Genomic DNA, 23,668 nt, shown 5'->3' with positions numbered 1-23,668 from the left:
TAATTGGACATGCAGAGGTTTGAACTCAGGTATCTAGGATCCCAAAGGTTTCTCTTTTCCACAATAGAGCCTTATACTTATGGGACTTTTGCCACTTTTCTTGAGGACCCAAACTTTTGAGATCATCTAATTCAACACTCTTGATTTACAAATGAGGAAAAGAAAGCTGGAGAGGTTAAGTGCTTTGCAAACTAGTTTGTTAGTGTCATCGGGGTTGGATACAAGGTCTATAAAAACACATGTATGTAATTAGGAGTAGGGATGTAAGGTCAACCTGATACTTTACACTTTTATAGCGGAATTTAGAATTAACAGGATAATTGATGGACCTTAAAATTAAAATGTTGTCACATATCATGGGCTGTGAAGGTTCAGGAATGAAAGAATAAACATCTGAGAATGAGTATCCATCTGTGAAAATTAAAGTCTGCCTATGACATTTATAAAAATGCTTTAGTGTAATTAACTCTTTGCCGAGCATCTTTCCTGTGCAAAATGAGTTCTTGACATTCTGATGCAAAGTCCATGTGCCCGACGATAAAATCCTGAGGTCTCCAGTACTTACTCGCCTCCTCCCTCCAATATCTGGCTCCCATCCCACAGCCTCTACCACTCTGGCTCAGGAAGTAGGCAATTTCCTGCCCTAGCCGAGCCGGATATTAAGACCTCTTTGTTCCTTATCTCTGAGAAATAACACCTCTCTGTAATATTCCAAATGGCTGGCTGACTCATGGTCATACCTACCTAAAAGACTCTCGACTATTCTTTAACATTAGCATTGACCGAGGGAGAGCTATTTGCCCACATTCTAACTGCAAATGTTGTGGGGTGATATGGAGCACACTGGATTATTGCAGTGTGTAGACTGTCTGATTTTAGGATAAAGGAGATGTTTAAAAGAACAGTAAGGTTACAGGATCTTCCTTTCTCCCCCTCCGCTGCCCCCAAATCATTCACAAACAAAACTACAATTTTATGGCAATTTGCATTTATGGAATAATCCTCTCTCATATGAGACATCTTGAGTAAATCCATTCATATCGATACGGACAAAACTGAAACTTCTAGGCTGCCTAACATGGGCGATTTGAGTATTCTCCTTGGAAGCAATACATACAGAGATAACAACTGCTGACAACTTCTTGGTACATCCCAATGTAGAAAGACACGGCGTATCGATCTATACACATAGGCTGTGTTCTCTACTTGCCTGATGGTTAGTAATACCATCTGCATATCCACAGCCTGTCCAGTTTCCAGGCTTCTTCCATTTGGTGGAATGTTCTTAATACAATATTCCTATTCAACACTTCAAAGCCCTTTCAAAACATTTCACTTTTCATGTAATGCATGCCCTACATTCCAGCTTCTTCTTTTTGGAGCTCTGATACCAGGACAAGCTAAAAAAAATAGTTCATCGTGATAACCAACCACAGAAAATACAATTCAGAAGTAAAAAGGTGTGGAGGACAATCTACTCTCTCTGTCTTCATTAGCAGGGTTAAAGAAATCAAAAAATGTTTGGAAGCTAAGAAATCTTAAAGATCACTTAGGCTCACTTTATAATTTTATAATTGTGGAAACTAGGCAGGATTTTAAGTAGTGGTATGAAAAAGGTTCCAGGTAAAGGGAACCACATCTGCCTGGGCTACCAGGAGACTCTGACTAGATGGGCCAATCAGGAGGGAACAGGACGTAAGATTAAATAAGAAGGGCTGAACAAATTTACAAGGGATCTTGAAATTTCCATTTCCAAATATCCAATTTGGGGATCATTTTTCTACTTTCTTGGAAATTTAGCCATTGAATCATGTAGCTTAGCTTTGGAAAGGAACACAGAATCTCAGCTTTTATTTCTTTTCTTCATTATATTTTATTTAGTTGCATTTCTTGCTTAATTTAAAAATCTTTGCCATCCACTAGATTGTAATCTTTATAGTATCTGGCACAGTAGGCGGGCATATAAGTAAGTACTCCCAAATTATTTGTTGAATAAATGAGGTCATCTGAATTGACCTTCTACCTAGAGATGACATCTTTTTTATAGTTTTCTGAACGGTTGACTCCCTAACTGTGGTCTCTATGAATATCCTGGGTGATGAAGCCTGGCCATCACCAAGGTATCCCATGCCCTTGTCGAGATGCCATTATTGAGAAGAACCAATTTCTTTTGAAAGGAAGGGGACAGACTTTCGAATAGCAGGATATTGTAGGTCAAAGGACATGCAGATATTGAACACTTAAGTTTCTGGCAGGCACTAGACCTTAAGTAAGATACAAGGAAATGAAATACATGAAGGCCTTTTAGCACTTCGAAAAAGCCTTATGGAATTAGACATTCCTATTCCCATTTTCCATATAAAATAACTGAGGCTGACCTTTGAGTACTTAACTCCAGACAACATAGCAGTGAAACTGATCTGAAACCACGTCTGGCTTGGAAGTTCAGACTCTTCGTAACTTGCTACACTGCCTCTACTGTATAAAACAAAATTGTCACCTTCAAATTAGTCACAATACAGCCGGAGAGACAGATTTGTAAACACCCACCGTAATGTCTCTCGCAAGTGGGTAAAATGCACGAAACACCTAATATGGAAGCTATTAGTTTGGCCTGGATTTTTGGAAATGTCAAGAAGGGTTTCACTAAAGAGATGGCTTCTGACCTGAGCTGTGAAGGTGACTGTCAGGAGGAATCAACCTGACTCATCGGGACGTCTCCCAGAAGAAGGAGTCAAAGAACACAGCCAGGCTGAGGACATACCCAAGTCAATGTGTAATATCTTGGGTGAAGTTTTTATAAGGTTTTGTTTACTTGCTACATAAGTACCCCCCCTTAAATCCATCCACTCGTGAGCAAACTCGTGAGCGCTTGTGTACATGCCCAGACACACACGCACGCACACACACACACACACACACACACACCCCACCACCATCACCACCATCACCACATACATTCCATAGTCCTGCCTGGACAAACTGTCTCAGTGCCCTTCCTACTAAACTCATTGCTTCTGAGCGTTAATAAACAATGCACTCAGTTTATGTGATAAGAGCACAAACAAAGGAATTTTAAACAGTAGACATGGTTAACTGACTTCAATGTTACAGACATTTGTCTAGCACCAAAATCTAAGATAGGGAGTAAATACAGACGAGGCAGCAGTAGATGAAATTTCCTGAACCTAAGTTCATAATAGAAATTGATGAATGCCTGCTGCAATTTGCTTTTAATGCAGATGAAACCAGTCTCTCATGGAAACAGATACCTTCCTGTATGTTTAGTGTATGTAAAAAAAAAAAAAAAAGACTGGCTTTAAGGCAGCCACACAGACCAACTCACTCTCTTGCTTAGAGGAGACTAAACCGGGAACTTAAAACTCCAGTTTATTCATCCACAGAACGCTACCCAATACCAATGGGCTAGAGCAAATCAAACTTGCTAGTATTAGGCAACAACAGGTATTCTGAGTAAGCAGTTAATTTGTGGTTATTGCTTAGTTGTTAATAGGTAAGGTGAGAGTGATAACCTTTCAATGAAAGCACTCCTACTCCAGAGCAACGTCCCTGGTCCCTCAATAAACTTGGGAGTCTTTGGCAGCAAAACATTAAATTGTAAGCTTCCTCCACCCAACACAAATCCATACAGCAGCCAATGCAGCACGAAGTGATAGTATATCCAAGATGGGCTGGATGGACACCCATTTCATAGCTCAGCAATGGCACTGAGGCAGAAAGCGGCACATGTCAGGGACTTTGGCACATCCTACTACCAGGTTAAGAAAAATATTGAAAAATGATGGTGGGAAGTGATATGAAAAGTGTGTGGAAAGAAGTCTAATTTGAGAGTGGACCTGATTTCCTCAGTCTTGAACTTGATATGCCTCAAATTCCCAACACGCCATCGTTTGTACAACTGGATAGTCTTACTGAGGTCATAGAAGATGATGTGGAAGCGATATTAAATCCTTACAATGACTCCTATGAGAGCAAGTGCTACTGCTGAAGAGAATTCAGAGTTTCCCGATGCAAAGAGCTTTAAATGGGCTCAAAGGAGCCAAATATACTTCTGGAAAAAAGGTCCTAGAAATAGGAAGCACAGCAGTGAACTGTTACAGAAAATGCCGAAAGCCCTGACCTATAACGAAGTGAATTAGGAAGAAAACAGAAAAGACACATCTTTAGAAAAACTCAGTTCTATCTGGATTCACAGAAAGAAGTAAGAATATTAACCCAGGAAGAGAAGTTGAGGAGGAGACTAAGCCTCGAAACAGGTTGTCATGTGACTTTTCTTAGGCAAAATCACCTTGCAACTTTAAAACTAGAAGGAGTATCAGAGATTATCGACCTCCACCCAATTACTATACAGTTGGGGAAACGGAGGGCCCAGAAGTAGTGACTGACTCAAGGCTGAGCAGCTAGTAACTCATCAACCAGGACTCGAGGTCTTCTTTCACACATCTGTCCCCTGGTTGGGGTCAGAAGGCTCTGAACATAGCAACTAGCCACTGTATAATAAAACGATTCTGTAAGTTCTCTACACTCAGTTTTCTCAACTGCTCTGATTCATGGAATTATTAGAATAAAATGAAGATGTGGAATGTAGCAGTCATTGTAAAAGGCAAATAGCACTCTTCAAAAATGAAGAATTCCAACCAGATGCTATCCCCTGGGAGGTTAGGGATGGGAATTAGCTTTGTATTTTTCCCAGGTTCTAACACATATTACATGAATAACAGTGAAATGAACTGAAATACTTCCATTTTAAAAAGTCAAAATAACTTAAGACTGTGTACAACAGGGAAGCCATCTAGTAGGTCTACTTCTAAGAAGCTGTATTCTATTTTCAAAAGAATAAATATACCCTTTGGAAAAAAGCAGTACTGCTCTGCAACATAGTCTTAGATCTAGCAAGAATTTAGACATATAGAGGTTGTTGGAAAAAATAATTTTGATTACCTTTGCAAATTTCAGAACACAACAAATAATTCCTAATTACTATGAAACTTATTTTCCTTATTCCTTAGTTCCCTATTTCAGTAGGGAAAAACCCTCCTGCAACTAACCTTTCCCCTATTAACAAACAAAATAAATTTAATTTAAAAATTTATACGGTACCACTCAGTTAATAATTCCATGCAATGACATTACATGGAACTTACTTAAACTTTTCAGTTTAAACTTACAATTCAGTTTAAGCTTAGCATTTGAATTTTCTAAAAATAGAATTGCCCCATTGATAAAACTTGACATTCCATTTACTGCCGAGTTTTAAGTGGAAGAACATGTATCAGATATTTGAATTCATAAAATGTTGGTCTTTAAAAATTCACTGTTTCTTAAACAATGTCCCTGTATTTTCTTAAACATCTTTTTTTAAGTTTTTATTTAGGGGCACCTGGGTGGCTCAGTTGGTTAAGCGTCTGACTTTGGCTTAGGTCATGATCTCACAGGTTGTGAGTTCAAGCCCTGCATCGAGCTTTCTGCTGCCAGCACAGAGCCTGCTTCAGATCCTCTGTCTTCCTCTCTCTCTCTCTGCCCCTACCCCACTTGCTCGCACGCTCTCTCTCTCTCTAATAAAAAAATCCAGTTAGTTAATACATAGTGTGATGTTAGTTTCAGATGCGTAATACGGAATACTACAGTACTTTGAAACTTCCACACAATAATACCCAGTGCTCATCACAGCAAGTGCACTCCTTAATCCCCATCACCTATTTTACCCAGCCCCCCATTTCCTCCCCTCTGGTAGCCATCGGTTTGTTCTCTATAGTTAAGAGTCTGTTTCTTGATTTGCCTCTGCCTCTCTCTCTCTCTTTCTCTCTCTCTCTCTCTCTCCTTTCCTTTGCTCATTTGTTTTGTTTCTTAAATTCCACATGAGTGAAATCATATGGCACTAGTCTTTCTCTGGCTTATTTCACTTAGCAGAATATTCTCTAGCTCCATCCATGTTGTTGTAAATGTCAAGATTTCATTATTTTTTATGGCTGAATAACATTCCATTGTATATATATACCACATCTTCCTTATCCATTCATCAGTAGGTGGACACTTGGGCTGTTTCCATAATTTGGCTACCATAGATAATGCTGCTATAAACATTGGGGTGCATGTATCCCTTTGACTTAGTATCTTTGTATTATTTGGGTAATTATCTAGTAGTGCAATTGCTCGATTGTAGGGTAGTTCTATTTTTAGTTTTTTGAGGAACCTCCATACTGTTTTCCAGAGTGGCTGCACCGGTTTGCGTTCCCACCAACAGTGCAGGAGGGTTTCCCTTTTCTCCACATCTCACCGACACCTGTTGTTTCTTGTGTTGTTGATTTTAGCCATTGTGACGTGTGAAGTGATATCTCATTGTAGGTTTGATCTGTAGTTCCCTGATAATCTGTGATACTGAACATCTTTTCATAGGTCTGTTGGTCACCCGTATGTATTCTTTGGAAAATGTTCTTAAATATCGTTGCTGTTAAGTAGGGTATCAAATTCCCTATGTTAATTTTTATTTATTCTTTTGCATCTTCTCCGGAGGACATTCATCATTCAGCACATAAAAATGATCTCATTTCAGGGGCACCTGGGTGGCTCAGTTGGCTAAGTGTCCGACTCTGGCTCAGGTCATGATCTCACAGTTCATGGGTTCAAGCCCCACATCCAGGACCTGTGCTGACAATTTGGAACCTGGAGCCCGATTCAGATTCTGTGTCTGTCTGTCTCTCTCTCTTTCTCTCTCAAAAATAAATAAATAAACATTAAAAAAATGATCTCATTTCAGATACGGCTTAATTTCAATGGGTACATTTTTTGAAATTCAATTAACTTTCTGCCATTACTGTCAGAAAAAATGACCTGAATCTCCTCATGTGATTTTACCTCTCAGTTCTGGAGTACAGCAATATTAGTTATCTTCATCATCAGAAAGCTCAGGACTAAATTCTACCAAGTGAACTGGCATTGTTGCTGAGGAAATAAAATACCTAAGAAAAATGAAGTTGGTTCTCAAATTTGGTTTCTCTCACTGAAGCAATTCCAGATAGTGTTTTTTAATGTACACAGCTTTCACTGCCATCAAGACTCTTGGGGTCTTGGGGCCCCTGGGTGGCTCAGTCAGTTAAGTGTTTGACTTTAGCTCAGGTCATGATCTCATGGTTCGTGGGTTCGAGCCCCACATCAGGCTCTGTGCTGACAGCTCAGAGGCTGGAGCTTGCTTCAGATTCTGTGTCTCCCTCTCTGCCCCTTCCCTGCTGGCACTCTGTCTCTCTCTCTCTCTCTCTCAAAAAAAAAATTGACATTAAAAAAAAATTAAGACTCTCGGGTTCTTAAATTCCTGTCAACATTTTTCAATTTGCAGAGATAGCAAAGTGCCCTCAGAGCACTTTGACCCAGAGACATAGTCGCCATCATCACATCTTGTGACACCAGTCTGGTGTCACCATGAAGTCTGGTTTGTCAAAATGCAGTCTTAGATGGACTTTGCTAACCCATGACAGCAATATTTTAATGTCCATTAACAGCTTCCTGAAGTTTAGAAAAAAACATCTTATTTCACTCACAGGAGAAGCTCCACAAGACAAAACAAACAAACAAACAAACAAACAAACAAACAACTACAGGATAAAAGAAGACATCCATAGAATTTGGCCTGAGCGAACTATAACTACAGGGACTTGCTTAGCCAATAGTCTCTAGATCAGGGTGAGACAAGGAAACCAGAAGAATGGGAGCATCAGTGTGTGAGCTGCATATTGTCCAGGGAGGTATGAGATGCTTATTCCAAAGTCCAGACAAGGTAGATCAAGTAAATTAATTGGCTCCAGAAGTAATTCAATGAGGATCCATAGAATGCTGTAAGCAGGATCAAGTATTACTTCTGGAGGCTATATGGAGTGCAGACTATAGGCTTTGGACTCAGACACATCTGGGTTCAAATTCTGCCTACACCACTTCCTAGCTGACCGACCTTGCAAAAGTTACTTGACCTCTCTGAATCTCAATTTCTTCATCTGGAAAGTGGGGATGACACTGACCACTACCCTAGCAGGCTGCTACTGGCTTAGGGAGGCACATAAGTGTGAATGCTTAACAGTCTCTGGCTCACAGCAAGAAATTGAAAAAAGAAATTGAGGAGATCAGAGATGTAACCAAAAAATTTTACAAAAGATTATGTAGACCTGGGGCACCTGGGTGGCTCAGTCGGTTAAGCGTCCGGCTTTGGTCAGGTCATGATCTCACAGTTCATGGGTTCAATCCCCGCATCAGGCTCTGTGCTAACAGCTCAGAGCCTGCTTCAGAACCTCTGTCCCCCCACCCTCTCAAAAATAAGTAAACATTAAAAAAAAAAAAGATTATGTGGACTAAATAGAAAGGAGCAACGCCCTATCATTGTAAGTGAGAGGGCATGACAAGTTCAGAAGCTCCATTTAAATCTTCTCGTGTTCTAAGTAAAATGCTGATTACTAGTACCATATAAGCCAAATTCAGGACTAGAATAAAAGGTAGATTTCACTAATAATAGGAGATGATTTATTATAGGTAAAGGATACCTAGATATATTTTCATGATATAATTGAGAAGTTTACCACCTAAAGAGGACAAAGAGAGCTAAAAGCACAATACTTATCAGAATATTACTTGCTAGTAATTACTAATAGTTTGAAGATGTCCCCTAAGAATTCCTTCCTTTGTCCAGATAAGTGAGAAATGACACAATAGCATTCCTCTGAAATTGTTGCCCATTTTGTTCAAGAGCTAAAAAACTCGATTACAATTTTGAGGTATACATAAAACAAGTTCATATTTTTATCCTCAAAGAGGCTAAAAACAATCCTGTGCTTCAAAAACATAGCTTGATATTTGGGGAACATAGCTATTTCCATTTATCAGGGCAGGCTGCTATAATCTTGCATGTCCAGAGAGGGGTAATACAACCGAAGTGTGAAACATACATAGTTGGGATAAAATGTGTTCTATGTTAACATCTTTAGTATCTAAAAACAAGTAAAGAACAACAAAAGAAGATTTTTTAAAAATCTACAGAAAAAGTTTGATATAATCTTTGTGGCTGGTGAAGAAACTCAGAAAACAGAAACAAATGGACCTATCAATCCCTCCCACCTCCCTTATCCATCTCAGTCTTCCCCTTTAGCAGGCACGGCATAAAATAATTTTCAGAGAAACATGAGATTTTTCTTTATCAAAGAGGGGCAGAGGTTATAAAAAGGTTGAGAAACACCTTTAGAAACCCACCAGCTGGAGAACTATTTAAACATCACTAGGGACAACATACTCTCCCCGTGAGGCATGCTACAGGAAGGAGATGAATTGAAGCCTTTAATCTCCTCTGTGGTAAATGAAGCCCCCAAAATCAGATTATAAACATTGGGATATGAGCTCACGTGGTTCCACCAAAGATTTTATTGCAGTGGCTGTGTCCGACCTTTGCTGTTATGTGTTCTCTTAGGAATATATTTAAGTCAGAGGAACAAGATCCTGGAATGAGGATTCACTTCTTTACACACTGCTAATCCTATACTCCTTTGAAAAGGAAAATGGAAAAATAAATATTACTTTTACAAATGTCAATTCTGAATGGATTTAACATATTGCTTTTGAAAATGACCTTTCATTTGAGTGAGACTTACACTGATAAACACAATTTTTCTGTAAGAGCAAAGTCCTTCTTGCTCACACTAAGAGTCTGATTGCCCTCTGCCATGAAGCATTTGACTTCAGTACCTTCCATCCGTTGAGTTCTCTGCTCACCATGTTCTTAACCCTATTTCTTTAATGTGGCTCCTCGTTAAGGTTAGATTTCTGAGTTGAAATAATATTTTACACAAAAGAAAAAAAATCACCTCTTTTTGGGTAGTGATGAGCAGTTAAAGATGATTTGCACAGCTCTGAACAACCGTAGTTACAGCAAGTTCTGGTATCAGACCCGCTGCTGAATTTCTGAATGTTTCAGGGAAGTTTATTATTAATGACAGTTCGCGGTTAGAGTACATATTTATAGTGTTAAAATTATCAGCTGATACTTGAGCTTACATTAACAGAACAACAGCAGTGTTCACATTATGAAGTGAATGAGCACACTAGGGATGACTGAATTGTGCCAATGCTAGGTTGTGGGTGACGTCAAGTGGGTTATGACACCTTGGGTCTTGCACAGGGCCCGGGAGATAATGTAGTTAGAATAAGGCCAAGGGGACAGGAAATAAAGAGCTCAGATTGCAGAGATCCATGGAGATGGTCTGTAGAGTTGTGTAAGAGAAATGCCTAAGCCGCCCGATAAACGTGTTCCATCTCCCCGCATGAAGGATGCTTAAAGACAGTGTTTACCGGCTGAACCCACAGAGCAGGGCTGCCATGCAGATAAAGAGCTGGACAAGACAGCCGAGCTCATCAGGGAAGGACTGAAATAAGGTTATAAAATCAGTGTTGAAAAACAAAGCTTTTGGATCATCTGTAGCAGCTGGGTCGATCCTCCCCCTCATACCCAGATGGGCAACTCCAAACTCTTTTGCTGTGTGCAGATGTTTTATCCCAGTGGACAGCCTTTGGACTAGACAGCAACCGCATAAAGTAGGCTTCACTCCTGGGATGCTTCAGTGGGCAGTGGGTCCCCGCCATCAAACTCAGAAGACCTCTTTGAAAACCAACTGTCTAACTGTGGGCAATTTGAAGAAGCCATTGCATTTATAAGACTGACCTCTGGATATTTTTGTGACTTCATTGCCTTGCAAGCCCAAACACGTTCATTATGAGCCAATTTTCTAGTGGATGAACAAAGGGAATAGATATCAAGTATTAGATGCCATTGGTGATTGGATACAGAGGAAGGAAGAAATTATGACATGGAGCTATACCATTAGCACTTCTCTTAAATGGAGGATTAATTTCAAAGGACTCACTATGGCTAGTTTGGTGAAGGAAACAAAATCACAGTAGAATCTCCTAAGGCATTAGAATCTCCTAAGACTCAATTATTTGCTTCAGAATAGTGAATTCAGGGAATCAATCTCGGGCTTAATGATAATTTCTACATTTTCTTTGGAACCTAATGAATCATTTCTGGCATTTGAGTCTCCACATAATACAAAAGGGACCTAACAATTTGGAGATGAGAGAAACAAACATTCTGTATATTGGTTTGCTCTCAATTAAAACGGGCTGGATAAATTTGACCGTCTTTTCAGGATTTTGGTGTCAACATCTATATCACTGATATGACTAAGACTAATATTCCATTTTCTCAATCCCTTATGATGCCTTGATTTCAAAAATGTAAGTTCTATTTAACATCTGAGTATCCATTATACCCAAGAGACAATAATCGCATATAAACATAAGTTAGCCTCAAAAGGGAGTGGAACTAACCACTGGGGTACAGTTTCTTAACAGCAGATACATATTTGTACAAGGATGGAGGCAAAATTTGGTGCTAATTCTGTGCATTTTTTCCTGGTAGCTTTCATCCGACTAAAAATTGGTCAAGATCATTGTTTTACAGTTTGAGTTATAGATTCTATTTCTATGCAGCACCAGTTGCCTATCGCTTGAGATAAGGGAGCTTAGAGTTTATTATATTCCAGAGAGACAATACTTGATAGGATTTGAAGTCACCTCTGGTGATTTTAGTTTGAAAAACTGTTTCTATTGGAGGAACTGGCTGCAAATCTGCCAGTAGATGAAGCTGACTTATCGCTTGGAAATTCAGGAGAGGGCAAGGGGAAAGTCTTAGAAAAAATTAAGGGTAAAAGAAAATCTTTTTTTTTTTTTTCAACGTTTATTTATTTTTGGGACAGAGAGAGACAGAGCATGAACGGGGGAGGGGCAGAGAGAGAGGGAGACACAGAATCGGAAACAGGCTCCAGGCTCTGAGCCATCAGCCCAGAGCCCGACGCGGGGCTCGAACCCACGGACCGTGAGATCTTGACCTGGCTGAAGTCGGATGCTTAACCGACTGCGCCACCCAGGCGCCCCAAGAAAATCTTAAAATATTAAACACCAGTTAAAAAAGTGAAAACATGAGTAGCAGAGTATAGTTCTTAACATAAACAATTGAAGCGAATTCAAATTCTAAACACACTTAGGACTAAAAATAGTTTTTAACTACTTTTTGCCAATGCCAAACCTCTTAAGACACTAATTGGCCTATTTTAGGCTGAAGATAGACAGACAGATCATGGATTTCAGATCATCTAAAATTCAAAGTCATAGCCTTATTTTACTAGTAGCTTTTGAATAGAACAGGCAATTTTAGTAGAAGAAATATTTTTGTTTTATTTTGTCTTGTTTTTGAGAGAAAGAGATACAGAGAGACAGAGAGAGCCCCAGTAGTATAAGTTTAAAAACGTGAATGATCTGAAATAGTAGGAGCCAATATAAAATAACAATCATCAGAGGGGTGCCAGGGTGGCTCAGTTGGTAAAGCGTCCAACTCTTGATTTTGGCTCAGGTCATGATCTCACAGTTGGTGGGACCGAGCCTTACATCGGGCTCTGCCTCAACAGCACAAAACCTGCTTGAGATTCTCTCTCTCCCTCTCTCTCTGCCCCTCTCCTACTCTCACACACACACACACACACACACGCACACACACACACGCTCTCTTTCTCTCTCTCAAAAAAAAAATATTTCAGTAAAAAAAAAAAAAAAGTCATCAGAGCAATAAAGGGAATTTAATGAAGTGAAGTTTGCCTACCTATTTCCAAGCAAGCCAAAAGCCAGAATTCACTGTTTGAAATACCAAATATATCATTGGGAGCCACCAACATTGGAAAGGAAGGACCATCTTGTTGAATAACATAAGCCTAGACCCCTTTACAGTAGACACTTGGTAAGTATTTGTTACATGAATTGCATATGAAGATTCCAGAAACTCCGCAGTCTTAGACCAACTAGCACTGGCCTCCCTGCCAGCACAAAACCTATAGCGCTTTTAAGAGTTATGTCTCGGTTCTGAGATGAATCCACAGGACAGAGAGCTCTTAGCAATATTAAAAAGGGACTAATTTGGGGCGCCTGGGTGGCGCAGTCGGTTAAGCATCCGACTTCAGCCAGGTCACGATCTCGCGGTCTATGAGTTCGAGCCCCGCGTCAGGCTCTGGGCTGATGGCTCGGAGCCTGGAGCCTGTTTCCGATTCTGTGTCTCCCTCTCTCTCTGCCCCTCCCCCGTTCATGCTCTGTCTCTCTCTGTTCCAAAAAAAAAAAAAAAAAAAAGGGGACTAATTTTTCAGAGCTGAGTACGAAGGACGTGATGACATGGAGAACAGAGGGAACAGAGAGGGAGGACTTTATAAATAAAGTATATACATATGTCATGTTTGTTGGAACACCTAGACCAGCTTATAGCTACAACCAGTATCTGACTGGTAAAGGGAGTAGCAGTGTATTCATTCTTATAAAGACCTGTAGCCAATCCTATCATACATCAGCAAGGCAAGCCTTCCATGATTTAATAAATGCCTAAACATGGATTTTTCTTACATGTATATGCATGCTCGGTAAGGTGCGGCATGCATAAATCAGAATCCAATGCAAAATTCTACTCACAAATGACAGATTTTCAACAGTCTGACCTTAACCTTCAGTTAATGAAAGCACTTTTGTGTTCGAAATACACCTATTCATGATATGCAACTCATTTTATCTTGTTTCCATACGGATGGGACTGGCAATGGGGGAAACAATGACAAATCTGTCTCGACTGGAAGTGTTCTATCAACCCTCCCTCCTCTCCACTCCATCTCCTGCTCCCTGGCCCCCAGCCGTGGGGCCAAGAGAAGGAGCGGCATTAGGAGGCTGATGGGGATGCTGCTATTGGCCGCATCTTTGCACTTAGGCCCATGTCCGTCCAGCAGTGGAAACAAAGGTCTGAACCCTGCTAGCCAGCGCCATGCTGCTTCTGTCCCTGGCACTCCTTACCGAGGCGACAGAAGGGCAAAACCGTCCATTTCCATTCCGGTCCTCGATCCCCTCCCCCTGCCGAGCCTGGGATAGGCATTAAGCAAGGCTGCCTTTGCGGAGAGCATTCCCCCCCCCCCCCCCGAACACGCTCTCACAAGCCCCCTTTGTTCCCTGCCCTCCGCCGCACTATATGCTGCAGCAGCAGCCGTCCAGATGTTCTCTATCACAGCCCGAGCCGTGCCAGCAAACTTTGGCACGCATGAAAGTGCGCTGAGTACTGGCCCTCCAGAAATACCTTATCCCCCCTCTGATTTCTGCAAATATTTTTAAATGTTAATGGGTTCCACTCACCCACAACCTAGGGGGAGGTTACAGAACAGGGCTCTGTGTGTCCAGCAAATTAGCAGCCCGAGGATACTGCGTGGCGCCTGGGTTCTGTCCGCCCTTGGGCGTTGGCTAGGGTTCTCCAACCTTGAACTGCGGAGGCCAGCTTGCCAGCGCATAGCTTTCTAGTGACAGAGGTTACATGGGCAGTTGGCAGGAAAGCCACTCCAAGCTACAAAAAAGAAAGGACCCTATCTTACTCTGAAACTTCTGAAAGCAAGAGAGATCCTTTGAGCATCACTGAAATAAGATTTTGAAATGAGTATTTTTCCTCTTACTCATTCTCCAGTTCAATACATGGGCACAAAACAATCTGATGTGTGCTCTCACTCTGGGTGTCAGGCACTGTCTGAAGTACCTTAATGATAGAAAATGCTACATTTTCTCAGTGCAAATTTTAATAAAATGGAAATTTGGATCTTTTATATATAGGTGGGAAAGTGATATGTATTTGGAAAGAGAAGAATAGACAATATGTTTGTCACAGGAGAGACTTACTCATCTTACTTGCATTGTGACAGCTGTTTTAGGGACCAGCTGGAGGCCTCTAGAAAGCCCTCTATACTCCAAAGATAATTGAAAGCCAAGCTTGAAGAGTCTTTGTTTTTAATCCTGTCCTGATAATGTCGCTGGTCCCTCTGGAGACAAACTGCCTACATGTTATCCACGTCTAGGCCTTGTCTCTCCATGGCTACAGCTCTCTTGCTTATAAAGTCACACTGGGCGAGGTGGGGAGCCCACAGGTCCTGTCCCTGCCCACGCTGTGGAGTGGAGGGGCCGGCGCTCAGGTCTTCTGTCTCCCGGATGCGAGCTTCAGAGAATCACACAGGGATCCAAAGACTTCAGAATGTGCCAGGTACGCCATCAGTGTTCCTACTTCAAGTAAAGTTTTGTTCTACCACTTTCCAGTGAGGAGGAGTAGAGAATGAGGAGAACTTCAGTTTGATCTGACTGCGGAGCAAATGCAGGGTGACACTCCAGAAAACCCTTGAGAATCCTGAGAAGTAAAATCATTTACCCACACATCAGCCGGGGCCCTGAGAAAGGACACCACACCTCACGGCCCACATTCAAGTGATTTTCTATTCTGCTGTCTTCCTTAGCATCTTTTAACTCTTCCCACCCAAGAGGAAGGACTACCCAAGAGGGTAGGACTGTCCTGTGCAACCAAGCAAATGGTTTGAATGTTCATTGCAGGAATTTTCCAAAAAACCCGCCAATTCTTCAATGGGAAGTACTGACCAACAGGCATGCCCTTGGAGTCTTTGAATCCCTTGCCTCAAAATCTTCCCCTTGATCTTTCTACTAATCCCGGACTCTTACCCAATTCCCCACATGGAAAGATCAGATTTAGGCAAAACTTCCAATCCTCAGTACATTCTGACATTACCTTTTCTCCAACCCCTTCTAGACACTGCCAAAGCTCTGTGAAGGGAGGCTTACTCCTGACCACACTGAGCAATAAACTCAGCTCTCTCTTACCAACAGACTACCACTGAGTGATATTTAGGCAGCCAGCTCTGGACACTTTTCTGTTTAACTTTAACCTGAGATGGGACTAACATTTTGAGACTTTGAATTTTATGCTTAAAACTGGGGGGAGGTGGGAGGAATTTTTCAACTATCTATCTTCTTCCTCTCAGAATTATTCTTTTCCATTATTTAAAAGGTTCTGAGAGGGGCGCCTGGGTGGCTCAGTCCGTTAAGCGTCCGACTTTGGCTCAGGTCGTGGTCTCGCGGTTTGTGAGTTCAAGCCCCACATCGGGCTCTGTGCTGACAGCTCGTAGCTTGAACCCTGCTTCAGATTCTGTGTTTCCCTCTCTCTCTGCCCCTTCCCTGCTCATGCTGTTTTTCTCTCTCTCTCTCAAAAATAAATAAATAAAATATTTAAAAGGTTCTGAGAAAATTAAAAAACTGAAGTTAAGAAGAATTTCCATTATGCATTAATTCTAAAATGAAAGTTAAATAATCTTAAGAAGCAAAAGCTTACTTAATGAGCTCAAAATATAGGCAGGGGCCATGTCTTCAATCTCCAAATTTAAGTCACAACAAATTAATTAATTTGGTGCAAACTGAAACACCTCTAAATGTTTACCTCAGTGTCAACTCACTTGGATTTTTCTGATGTGGGAAAACCTAGCATACAGAATTTTATCGTCAGCAGTCCCTGCAAGTGCGGCTTGCCCTGGGTCTATAATGATAAGACTCCAATAAAGGGGCTGTCTGGATAACAGGCAAAAGAGTGTAACCAGGATAAGAGCACCCATTGAAATTTACTAAACTTATTCTCAACCCACAACCAAAGCACAGTTATAAATGCCTGATATAAGATAGGTGTCTCACCAAAGAATATGATTACAACTACAAAGACACTAAAATCTCCGGACAAGAAGTGCGCTGAGCCAAAAGAAAGAACTAGAGGGAAATCACTCCCAATGTACAAATGCCTTTATTTGAATAAGATAAAATTTTAAAAAAAGGAAGTACAAACCCAGTGGAGATTTTAGGTACAACAGTGTTTTGTTTTGTTTTAATTTTTTTTAAGGTTTATTTATTTTGAGAGAGAGACAGAGTGAGAGTGGGGGAGGGGCAGAGAGAGAAGGAGACACAGAATCTGAAGCAGATTCCAGGCTCTGAGCTGTCAGCACAGAGACTGATGTGGGGCTCCAACACATGTACTGTGAGATCATGACCTGAGCTGAGGTCGGACGCTTAACGGACTGAGCCACCCAGGTGCCCTGGTACAACAGTGTTTCTAAAGCTAAGTCAGTAAACTTTAGCGAGGAGCCTGCAAAAACTTTGGCTTTTCTTTAAAAGAGGTCTGCAAGTTTGAGCTTTGAGGACCATTGCTATACATTCTAAATCTTAACTGAAGCCAATATAAAGAAGACAAGACTCCTGGTTCAAGAAGGCAGCTAAATATAATTGTTGATGTGTTCCACCTCCCCCCAATCAGAGAAAGCATAAAAGTCAAAATAAATCCACAGTAAGCCTGCAGTGCCAGAAAGGATATCATCAGTGTCCATGAACAGTGAGAATTTTCTGGCAGATGAAATCAGACTGACTGCAAATTCCAAAACACACACACACACACACACACACCTAATCCCATAAAAATGAAGGAGAGAATCTCCTGAAAATCTGAGTTTACCTAGTTGAATCCTAGATTAAACCCGTGAGTCAGAGGGCTAGGAGGAATGGGCCCAGAGTGGGCATGTAATTACAGGCAGCAGAACAGCTGAGCCTGCCTCCACACACAGAGCCACTTGCTTTGGTGTTGCCCCAAGGGAAAGCACCGATACTGGTCTCCCCTAAAAATGGGAGTCCTGATCCAGGATGGACAGAATGGGCTGTGGGAGAAGTACGTGCCCCCAACTATCATAAACGCTAGGAGATCTCACAGAAGAAAGCGAGTACCTCATAACCTCCTGCACCCCAGCCTGCCTACGTCAATACCTCTCCTTTGCACAACCAACAGAGCCGGGGCTCATGTACTCATTAGCAAGGGACAAGGATCATTCCCCAGGCCGATGGAATTTGTTCTAACAAGCAACCGTGATCAGCCTAGCCTGAGGGGTTTTAACTTGTGCCACATGGACTTCTCTGTCTGATCCTGCCTATGGAGCCCTTCTCAGAATGTTTTGAAATGTTTAATATTAAAAAAAAAAAAAAACTTATAGGATTATAAAGGAAGCCAATTACATTGGAATGAAAGTATCAAAATATTTTTTAAATTATGATATAAAAATATACTCGTTTCTTTATTAAAACATAAAATGAAAAGATCTAGCAAAAGCTGCCAAAGTTTTGAAGCAGCGATGATAATAATCCACAACTTACAAACTAATGTGATATAGAAAGTCTGTGATTTCCATCAGGAACAAAGTCACAGATACTGCTAATATTCCTGCAGTTGTTGCCTATATTCATAATTGAAGGAATTGCTAAATTTCATTTTGAAGCCAGTAAAATAATATCATTTTTCCAATCTAAATGCATGAACATCCTGAATTCTATCCAGGGACTCCTTATTGGTCTGTGGTCCCCAAGCTAAAAATCTCTGATGGTAGACCTTCATCTACAAATATGAACAGGCAACCAAATATCAAGTGCATGAGAAGGTCAACCAAATGTTTTAAAAAGCACAACATTCCATAAAAGCATTAATTCCCGAGGAAGAAAAACAGAGAGTATTGGAAAGAATCATTAAAAGCCTACAATTAAAAAACTATGGATGGTTTCAAAAGGAAAAGATGCCAAATTAAAAAAAGAAAAAAAAAAAACCACCTCAAAACAGGATGCAATGAGAAAGAAGCTGAGTTTGTAGAAATTATCAAGATTATTGAAATATGGGCTGAATTGCAGAATGAATGAGACTTTGGATGAACATAGTGAATTGGAGGGTAAACTGAAAGATTCTATTGGAATTCAGTGAAAAGAACAAAGAGATTAAAAGGATGACAGAAAAGATGAGATACGTACATCTAAAAGCTCTAGTCTAAAACTCCCATCTAGTAGGAGTTCAAGAAAGAGAAAACAAAAAATAGAAAGAAAAAAATCAAATAAATAGCAAAAACAAGAACAGCACAACAAAATTCCTGCCAGATGAACAGTCTCTTCATACTGAAAGAGCCCATAAACAGTAGTGCAAGAATACCATGAAGACACATTCCACTAAAATATACAAGCTCCAACAAGAAGTAGTACATTGTAATAAACTATGAAAAAGAATATAACCAAGTGGAAAAAAAAATTAAAACAGCACCAGACTTCTTATCTGCAATACTAGATGCTAGAAGACAACACAACAATACTTTAAATTAACAAGGGACAATTAGAATTCACATACAAAACTAAACCATCATTTAAAAACTAGGGCATATAAATTAAATTAAAACCAGGGCAAATAATAACATGCGAAGTCCGAGTTGAACACCTACAACCTTTCTGAAAAAATACAAAATAATTTTTTATAACAAACTAAAAACTGAATTCAAGAAAGAAGATAATGTAAGAAAAAAATTGTAAGCAAAAATAAAACCTGCAGATAAGTTCCAATAGTAACTGATAATTGATTAAAGTTAACTCAGTTGCTAAGAAATTATTCCTAAGGAATCAGGAATCAGAAACACAATGATAGGAGAGAATGCAAATACACCCAATCAATCAAAAGGATTCCAAAAAATCTTAAAATGTAAGTTGATAGCATGGTGTTGAAAAAAAAACTGGGTGGCTCAGTTGGTTGAGCTTCCAACTTCGGCCCAGGTCATGATCTCAGAGCTCATGGGTTAGAGCCCTACGTCGGGCTCTGTGCTGACAGCTCAGAGCCTGGAGCCTGCTACGGATTCTGTGTCTCCTTGTCTCTCTGCCCTTCCCCTGCTCATGCTCTGTCTCTCTCTGTCTCATAAAAATAAATAAATGTTAAAACAATTTTTTAAATATGCTAATGGATGTATGTGCTCTGGAAGATGGAAGATTTTCATAGGTTCTGATTAATTCTAGATGTTAATAGTAAAGTTGAGATCACTGTTATTATAAATATATAAAAATATTTCTAACTTAGCATAATATGAACACCACATATTATTTTCCCCCTTTGCTTTGGGCCTAAAGGGTTTCAGAGGCAAAATTGGGATGCAGCTCTAGAAAGTATAAGACTTTGAAACCTGGTTTTTGTGTACTATTCTCATTCTTGATTCCATTTTTCCTATCTTTATGTTCCTTTAATTTAGATTTCCTTACTTCTTTAAAAAATTTATTTGCACATGTGTATATATGTACGTATTCACATTTATATGTGTGTATATACATGTTTAAGGTGACATATATGTATCTGGCCTAGATAGAAAAAATATACATTTATAGTTTGATAGATGATTTAATTAACTAAAGGCAAGGGTATAGTTTAGCCACATTACTATTTAATCACCGTCTTATTAATGTAATCCAGAGATCATCCAGCCCAGAACTGTCCTAACCTTAAAATGGTTTTCAAACTGCCTACTCTTTTGAATACCAATGATAGCTTCACTGTACCTCTTAGCCACATGTTGAAAGAACCTTAGGTCAATTAAATTACATAAAAGAAGAACCTTAAACATTCAAAGCTCAGCTAAGTACAGTAATGAGTATGCTTCTTTAACACAAAACCAAACCAAACCAATACTTGAGGCATAAGAGTGCATTGATTCTTGTATGGAACCAGAAAAGATCCAAAATAGCTCAAGTAAGGTTGAAAAAGAAAACCAAAGCTGGAGGCATCACAATCCTGGACTTTAAGATGTATTACAAAGCTATAATCCTCAAGATAGTATGATACTGGTACAAAAACAGACACACAGATCAATGGAACAGAACAGAGAACCCAGAGATGGACCCACAAACATATGGCCAACTAATCTTTGACAAAGCAGGAAAGAACATCCAATGGAAAAAAGATAGTCTCTTCAACAAATGGTGTTGAGAAAACTGGACAGCGACATGCAGAATGAACCTGGACCACTTTCTTACACCATACACAAAAAATAAATTCAAAATGGATGAAAGACTTAAATGTAAGACAGGAAGCCATCAAAATCCTAGAGGAGAGAACAGGCAACAACCTCTTTGACCTCAGTCGCAGAAACTTCTTACTTGACATGTCTCTGGAGGCAAGGGAAACAAAAGCAAAAATGAACTATTGAGACTTCATCAAGATAAAAAGCTTCTGCACGGTGAAGGAAACAATCAGCAAAACTAAAAGGCAACGGGTGGCATGGGAGAAGATATTTGCAAACGACATATCAGATAAAAGCCTGGTATCTAAGATCTATAAAGAACTTATTAAACTCAACACTCAAAAAACAAATAATCCAGTGAAGAAATGGGCAAAAGACATGAATAGACACTTTTTCAAAGAAGACATCCAAATGGCTAGTTAACAGATACATGAAAAGATGCTCAACATCACTCATCATCAGGGAATTACAAATTAAAACAACAATGAATACCACCTCACACCTGTCAGAATGGCTAAAATTAACAACTCAGGCAACAACAGATGTTGGTGAGGATGTGGAGAAAGAAGAACTCTTTTGCACTTCTGGTGGGAATGCAAACTGGTACAGCCACTCTGGAGAACAAGATCAAGGTTCCTCAAAGAATTAAAAATAGAACTACCCTATGACCCACCAATTGCACTACTAGGTATTTATCTAAAGGATACAAGAGTGCTGCTTCAAAGGGGTACATGCACCCTCAATGCTTATAGCAACACTATTGACAATAGTCAAAGTCTGGAAAGAGCCCAAATGTCCTTTGACAGATGAATGGATAAAGAAGATGTGGTGTGTGTATATATATATATATATATATATATATATATATATATACATACACACATACAATGGAATATTACTCGGTGATAAAAAAAGAACGAAATCTTGCCATTTGCAACAACGTGGATGGAACTAGAGGGTATTATGCTAAGCAAAATAAGTCAGTCAGAGAAAGACAAATATATGATTTCACTCATATGTGGAATTTAAGAAATACAACAGATGAACATGGGGAAGGGAAGAAAAAATAAGATAAAAACAGAGAGGGAGACAATCCATAAGAGACTCTTAAATACAGAGAACAAACTGAGTGAGGGCTGCTGGCTGGGTGTTGGGTGGGGGGGATGGGCTAAATGGGTGATGGGTATTAAGGAGGGCACTGATTGGGATTAGCGCTGAGTGTTATATGTAAGTGATGAATCACTAAATTCTATTCCTGCAATCATTATTACACTGTATGTTAACCAACTTGGATTTAAATAAATTTTTTAAAAAAGTGCATTGATTAAAAGCCCAAACCTTTGAGGCAGACTGCCTGGGTTAATCCCAATTACTAGGTGTGGCAAGTTGGTAAATTATTGAAACTCTTTGTTCTTCAGTTTCCTCATCTGTAAAATGTAGGGAAGTGGGGTGAGTAATAAGAAGGTTGTAAGGATTCAGCAAGATAATGTGTGAGAATCTCTTAGAGTAGAGATTACTGGGGTTAACATTAGCTATAATTATTTTAATATTTTCCTGGAAAACATTTTTCCCAGGACCATATTAACATTCTATAATACAAATGATGATTGCTTTGAAAAATCCAGCTCAAAGCTCACTCAGAGCAAAACAGATTCTTTATGAACCACAAGTAACATAAATAAAAAGTGACTTCTTCAACTTTTTCTCTTTCCATTCATTTTGTCAGACCACATATCTACTAGCCACTAACGTTTATAACAGGAATTTTCTTAAAATGCTCCATCTGAAAAATGACGAAGTCCTGTTGAAACCTTCCCAGGTGATTTATGCTCATAGTAACCATACTAGTCTATCTTACCCAGTTAAACCAATTTTCCCATTAATTTAGGCTTTTATAACTGATGACTTCCATACTGCATGCTATAGCAAATATTCAGTGGTTTGCTGCAGCAGGCTCGCATCGATTAGTAAAAGGTGATTTACACATCTCTTACCTCCACATTTTATATTTGCACTATTAGGAATCATCAAATCAAAGTGGTTATTGGCTTTTTTTTTTTCTCCTGGAGAGCATTTGGATAAAGGTCACCAGTTCATCACCGCCTCTTGTCCAAAAGAACCAGCTTTGTAAAGTCCCAGAGTTAAGAGTACACTCAGGATCTTTTACAAGGCAGCTTTTATAATGCAAAGAGCAGATAGGTATAAGACATCCTGATTTACATATATAAAAGAGATATAGCGTAAAAACAAAAAAAGAAAAAACCAAAGTGTTTCCATCTGGAATATCATATTCATGAATATAACTTTCTATTCTGGTTTAAAAATCTTTTCGGACACAGCAGTAACTATTGTGGTAATGATGTAGTTTGATTCCACATACTAAATTAACTTGGAAATATTGATACATGATGTAAGTGCTCTTCGAAATTCAGTCTCTTTTATTCAAAGAAGTTTAAATTCAGAATATTTTATTTTGTTCTGGAAATTTTATAAAGGGATTTTGCCAAAAGCATTAAATATTTGATTCTACTTGTTAAGATTTGCAGGAACTGCTTTAAATTTATTATAAAAAATAACAGCAACAGCAACACATTTTCCCCTTTCATTAAGGTAGTGAAAAAACGAACTTTAAGAGCTTTTCCATAAAAATGCTCTAAAATATTCCATTAAAATTAAAAGGCAACTGCCATTTCACACGTGGTCAGATTTAACTATTCAAAGTTATTTTAGGTATATCAGCCCCCAAAGACCAAAGTACCTGAGAGTCCAGCTGTGTTCAAAGATCTCCAGAACGCAGCCTCCAAAGCTGGATAGGCCTGATACAAAGGGTTGTTAGACCTGAAAAAGAAAGGATAATTCTGGATTCCATATAGTAT

General features: G+C 39.5%; 1 long non-coding RNA gene across 1 annotated transcript in view; it reads right to left on the bottom strand.

Annotated features, from left to right (window-relative positions):
* LOC121014972 (uncharacterized) overlaps positions 1-23,668 on the bottom strand; it is a 161,498-nt gene that overhangs the window by 120,015 nt on the left and 17,815 nt on the right. The window contains exon 3 of the long non-coding RNA XR_005783540.1: positions 23,551-23,630. This is a non-coding gene — a long non-coding RNA (uncharacterized LOC121014972). The remainder of the gene's footprint in view (positions 1-23,550; positions 23,631-23,668) is intronic.

This window comes from Herpailurus yagouaroundi, unplaced genomic scaffold, assembly GCF_014898765.1.
Source record: "Herpailurus yagouaroundi ecotype Mexico unplaced genomic scaffold, PumYag 205, whole genome shotgun sequence".
Classification (NCBI taxonomy): Eukaryota; Metazoa; Chordata; class Mammalia; order Carnivora; family Felidae; genus Herpailurus; species Herpailurus yagouaroundi.
This window is presented reverse-complemented; position numbering and strand designations above follow the sequence as displayed.